Source organism: Callithrix jacchus, chromosome 3 (genome assembly GCF_049354715.1).
Source record: "Callithrix jacchus isolate 240 chromosome 3, calJac240_pri, whole genome shotgun sequence".
NCBI classification, from domain to species: domain Eukaryota; kingdom Metazoa; phylum Chordata; class Mammalia; order Primates; family Cebidae; genus Callithrix; species Callithrix jacchus.
In genome coordinates this window covers 149864790-149870695 of record NC_133504.1, presented here as the reverse complement: position 1 = coordinate 149870695, position 5906 = coordinate 149864790, and the positions used below count along the sequence as shown (strand labels likewise).

Below are 5906 nucleotides of genomic sequence, written 5' to 3'. Positions count from 1 at the left end.
CGTGTGCCTGTACTCTCAGTTACTCAGGCGGCTGGGGCAGGAGAATCACTTGAATCTGGGAGGTGGAGGTAGCAGTGAGCCTGTCACGCCACTGCACTCCAGTCTGTGCAACAAGAGTGAAAGAAACTCCATCTCAAAAAAAAAAAAAAAAAAGAGAGAGATGAAAGAAAGAAAGAAAGGTATATACTGCCCTACTTTCCTACTTTTGCCTACTTTCCAGGTCTAAATTTTTTTCCCCTTAACTATACTAAATAGCAAACATTATTTTTATTTTGATATTTAATCCAGTTGATTTGCCTTATATTTTACATTCTCTGTAACCAGTGGCATATGGAGAGGGTTACTGGAATAAATTCAATGTTGTTCAGAAAAAGTAATAAACATGCTTTAGGGCAACAGTAATGGTTTCCAAAAATTTATATCAGCTCACATGCTTATTTAGGAATACTTTCTAATTCTCATAGTGAAAATTCAAATACACACAACTGCAGATTTTTAAAAAATTATTAAAGCCTTAGAGTAGTAGGGTAAAGAAAAAAAGGTGTATATTTTTATAAAATCTTCAATTCAGAACCTCATACCTGAGATTCTGCATTCAAAAGAGCCATTGAAAAAGAGATTGCCTCTTAGGTGTCAAGAAGAACATTAGAAATTGCCTTTATGTGCCATTTTAGGATTCCACCTGCTCACTAAGAAGCAAAATGTCAGAAAATAATGAATCAACATTATACATTTTGAAGTTGCAAGATGGGAAATAGGATACAGATCAAAGGTCTCTGAGGGACAAACCTTACAAATAAATGAATTTTTGACATTGAAGGGTGCATTGTGGCCTATCCTTGAATTCTTATATATAGCCAAGGGAGCATGCTGAATGTTTTCATATTTCTAAATTTTCTTTATTCCTCCTCTGAAAATTTCCTGTAACAGAATTACATACTGTACAAACAAAGCTGTTGATAAATCTGTGGGTGTTGTACATTTTCTTCAATATGAATATAAATAGTAGTAAATAAATCGTTACAAGTTTAGATTAACCCCAAAGGTAATGTCTAAATCCTGGAGGTTTATGGTAATGTAAATAAATTACCAAATTCATGTAATAAAGGACAGTGAAATTTGAAAACCATGCTTCTCTGCTTCAGTGGCAAAGTGGCTTACCACATACAACATACAAAATTTAAAGATTATCAAGTTATTTTTTGGGCAGAGACCCAGGATTTAGCTATTTGAGCTTTTTAGAAAGAATCCGAATAACCAAATTACATTGCCCAACATGACATTTTTCCATCTATGTTTGCTAGTCTTTGAAGATAAAGGTCAGATTTTATGTATTCCATTAAAAAAAAAATTGTAGGGGAGGGCTAATCCATGGAAGGGGATCTTTATGGCCAATAAATATACAAACCTGGATTTTATTCTAATGCCCCAAAATACTTGGACACTTAATAAAGGATAAATCAACAGTATATGAAAGCAAAAGTAATAAATCTATAGCATACGAAAGGCAATTAAAACCTAAGTGAACCCCAATATAAGCTGGAATAGTACATGTGATTCATAATTGCAAACAAGGCAGAGACTGATATGGTGATAGGATAAAGAAAAATAAAAAATGAAAAAACGCTGTTATTAAACTATACTAAAAACTGCCCAAGATGACTTCCATAGCCTGACCTGCCACACTCAGTGAGAATCAAAGCTTACATTTTATGGAATTGCCACAGAACTGGTCTCACATACCAGGAGCCATTAAAAGACAAATGCTTTTAAAAGTCCGCAAACTTTAAAAACGTAAATTATTTATTCAAGTAACTTTTGGTTCAATTTATTTTCATAATATTTTTGAAATATGTTGAACTGGAATAAAACAAGGCTAAAATTAAAATAATCAGATGATTTCTTATCTGTTGGTCTTCGAATGCTGTGTTGCCTGTTTTTTTTTCTCACATTTAATTTTTATTTTGATTTTTTTAATGCTGCACAACACAATATTTATTTCATTTGTTTCTTTTATTTCATTTTGTTTCTGTTTGTTTGCTGCTGTTATTTTATTTATTTTTACTGAAAGTGAGAGCGAACTTCTGAGGCCTTTTTTTTTACTTTTTCTTTTTCTGTAGGCCGCCTTAAGCTTTCTAAATTTGGAACATCTAAGCAAGCTGAAGGGAAAAGGGGGTTTCGCAAAATCACTCGGGGGAAAGGAAAGTTTGCTTTGTTAAGCATGCCCTATGGTGGGTGATTAACTGCTTGTACAATTACGTTTCACTTTTAATTAACTGTGCTTAAGGCTTTAATTAAATTTGGGGGTTCCCTTCTTAGAGCAGCTCGTACTGACGAAGGTACATGCACGGGATGATGTCACGGCAGTCGTTGAACACACGGCGGATGTTCTCAGTGTCCACAGCGCAGGTGAAGTGAGGGTAGCAGTAGTGGCGCCCATCCCCACTGGCAGTGCCGATCCTCAGAAACTCATGTCGAATAAAGTACTTGTCCTGGGTCACTCATGGGTCCTCTCCGGGCTCAGGAGTAGCATCCTCAGGAGTAATGTAGCGAGCAAATTCTGGAAAGTAGTCTTCAATCTTCGATTTCCCAGCAAGGACTTTCTCAGCTAGCAGATCTTTCTTTTTGAGGAACAGGATCACCGAGATGGTACGCAGCCATCTGTTGTTCCAGGTGCTCTTGAAGAGGTTCAGAGCCTCCTGCAGGCGGTTGGTCTGGTTGTCCTCCCGGATGACCATGTTGTAGCTGCTGCTGGCCACCACGAAGATGATGGCAGTCACATCGTTGAAGCACTGAATCCACTTGCGGTGCTCGTCACACTGGCCACCCGCGTCAAACATGTGGAAGTTGACTTTGTCCATCTGAACTCGGTCTCAAAGATTCCACAAGTCAGGAGGCTTTAGCGAAGCAGGTGCTGGTCACTCGGCACATAGTCGGCCTGCTTGATCACATGGATCTTGTCCAGGAAGTACTGGGCACAATCAGCTGGTTCTCATTGGAGTGTCCGTAGCAGGCACGCACTCCTTCATCCTCCCACAGAGCCTTGGCATGCTCGTAGAATTCGGGAGGGAAGTCGAAGTCAGGCACGTTCATCACACTCAGAATGTAGTCCACTCTGAACTGGTTCTCAGGGTTGGCCAGCTCCACAAGGGGCACCAGGTTGCTCATGGCGGCCACAATGGTTTCGATCGCCTCTTTCAGGTTGTTTTTGATGTCCTGCACTTTGGTTGTCTTCTTATCTCCATTAAACCCATTAACATGCAGGATCCTCATCTGCTTCACAATGGTGCTTTTACTAGATTCTCCAGCACCCAGCAGCAGCAGGTGGTGCGTGGCCCCGTAGACCTGCTTGTCCTTCTGCAGCTGCTTCTGGATCTTTTTGTTGGCCTCGCGCTGCGCCTTCTCCTCGCTGCGCTGGTCCTCGGTCTTACTGTTCCCGAGGCAGCCCATGGCGGCTGCTGCGGCGGCGGGCGTGGGCAGCCTCATGCCGGCCTGGAGGGCGGGGACAGCGCCGGGCGGGCGGGCGGGCGGGGCGCGGACTCGGCTCCTTGGCGAGGAGCGCGCGGGGCAGACTATCCGGCGCGGACCGCGGGACGCGGGGCGCGCGGACGGGCGCGAAGGGGAGGGTTGTGTAGGTTGGACCGAGGGGCGCGCGGAGTTCTCCGCCCCTCGATCCGAGGCGGAGGGGGCTGATGGCCGCCGCAGGGCCGAGGCGGACAAGAGCAGGAGCTGTGGAGCTGCTCTGCCTGTTCTTATCATCCCATTTTAAAGATGAAAATTCGAAGTCCATGGCTATTTTTATTTTATAGCTATAGTGACTTTCTTACTTATCTAGCAATGCACAACACTTTACCGTAGTGCAGTCATCTCTCACTGTTCATAAGGGATTGGTTCCAAGACCACCTTGTGGATACCAAAACCCATGAATACTCAATCTATGATATAAAACAGCGTAGATTTGCATGTAATCTATCCACATCTTCCTGTATACTTTCAATAATCTCTAGATTACTTACAATACCTAATATAATGTAAAAGTTATGTGAATAGTTTGTTATAGTGCATTTTTTATTTGCATTTTCCTTGTTGTATTCTTATTTTTTCAAATAGTTTTGATATATGCATGGATGAATCTATGGATGTGGAATCCACACATAGAGAGGGCCAACTGTATTTAATGGCTTAAAACAATAATCATTCTTATTTCAAAGATTCTGAGGATCAAGAATACTGGCAAAACTTAGCTGAGCATTCCTAGTTGAAGTCAATATGCCAACTGTATTGTGTTGACTGGAGTTTGACTTGACTGGGGTTTAAGGATCTGCTTCCAAGAAGGTTCCCACACACTGCTATTATCAGGAGTCCTCAGTTCCTTGTTGTCTGTTTGCTGAAAGCCTTTAGTTCCTAACCATATGGGTAGAGAGCCACAGAGATGCTTGAAGGTCCTCAAATTATGGCAGCTGGCTTACCCCAGAGCAAATGATTTTAGAGAGAGAATATGAGAAAGTGAGAGAAGTTGAAATGGGTTTTATAACATAAACTCCAAAGTGCCACATTCTATTGATTTCACAGAACAATCTGATTACAGTATGTGAGGGATTACCCTATGTGTGAATTTCAAGAGACTTCGGTAATTGGGGGCCATCCTAATTATTGGCTACTACAGTGACAGGATCAAATAAATATTTAACATTGAGAAAAAGCATATCACAAGTTGCAAACGAACCAATCATCCTAAATCCAGGAAGAATTAAAAGAGGAGAAATAATGTGGCCCTGTGCTTGAACAATTAATCAATTAAGACATCAAATCACATGGTAAATGAGAGCTGAGTTAATTCTAAACTTTGATGTTCTGCCTTCTTTAATGCATAAATGGCTAAAGTAAACTACACACACACACAAACACACACACTTTAAATATTTAGTTTGAAAAAGGTCTTTCACAACTAACATCAGAGGCTATTCCTAGATATTTAAATTGCATTTTATCTGGCAGAAATTAATTTCATAACACATATAAAAATTTAAGGTAATTTTTTATTAATCAGATAATTTCAATGGTAAATCAATAAAAAACAGAAACATCTCAAATTAACATAAGCAGAAGAAATAATGCACGCACGTACACACACACACACACACACACACACACACACACTCCTGACAAAACCATCTTCCCTGTTGCATGTTGAACAGTGGTCCACTAAAGTTGGTTAAGTTCTAATCTCTGAGACATATGAGTCTGTTAAACTACGTGGAAAAAAGGAATTTAGGTTGCAGATGGAATTAAGGTTGCTAGTCAGCTGACATTAGAGACATTATTCTGAATTGTTCATTTAGTCCCAATTTAATCTCAGGGATTTCTAAAACTGGAAGAGGGTGGTGAAAGAAGTCAGAGTGATACTATATGAAAAGAGCTTGACCTGCTGTTGCTGATTTTCAAGATGGGAGAAAGAAGCCATCTGTCAAGAAACGTGGGAGCCCTCTACAAGCTGGAAAGACAAAGAAGTGACTTATATCGAGAGCCTACAGAAAGGAACACAGGCCTGCTAACACCTTCACTTTTGACCAGTGAGACCTGTGTTGGATTTCTAACCTATATTAACGGTAAGCTAAATTTGTAGGTTTTATGCCATTAAATTTAGGGTAATTTATTACAGCAACATTAGAAAATTAACACAATCTTCCAAACAGTAACCAACTAAATGCAAATAAAATGAGATAGCATTTTTATCAGGCTTGTAAAAATTTGAGAGACTAACAATAGTCATTGAAAGAAATGGGGGGAAGGGCAATTTTATGTTCCCATGTTGTAATATTTTCTTGTGAGTGTAATTCGATACGTGGTTTGGGAATATGTGCATTTCAGTAAGAAGCTATAACCTCCAAGTAAATGCTCCTGTT

General features: G+C 40.1%; 1 pseudogene; it reads right to left on the bottom strand.

The window, feature by feature from the left end:
- Positions 1-1936: 1936 nt before the first annotated feature.
- Positions 1937-3501, bottom strand: LOC100403761 (guanine nucleotide-binding protein G(s) subunit alpha pseudogene; annotated as a pseudogene).
- Between the last annotated feature and the right edge of the window lie 2405 nt (positions 3502-5906).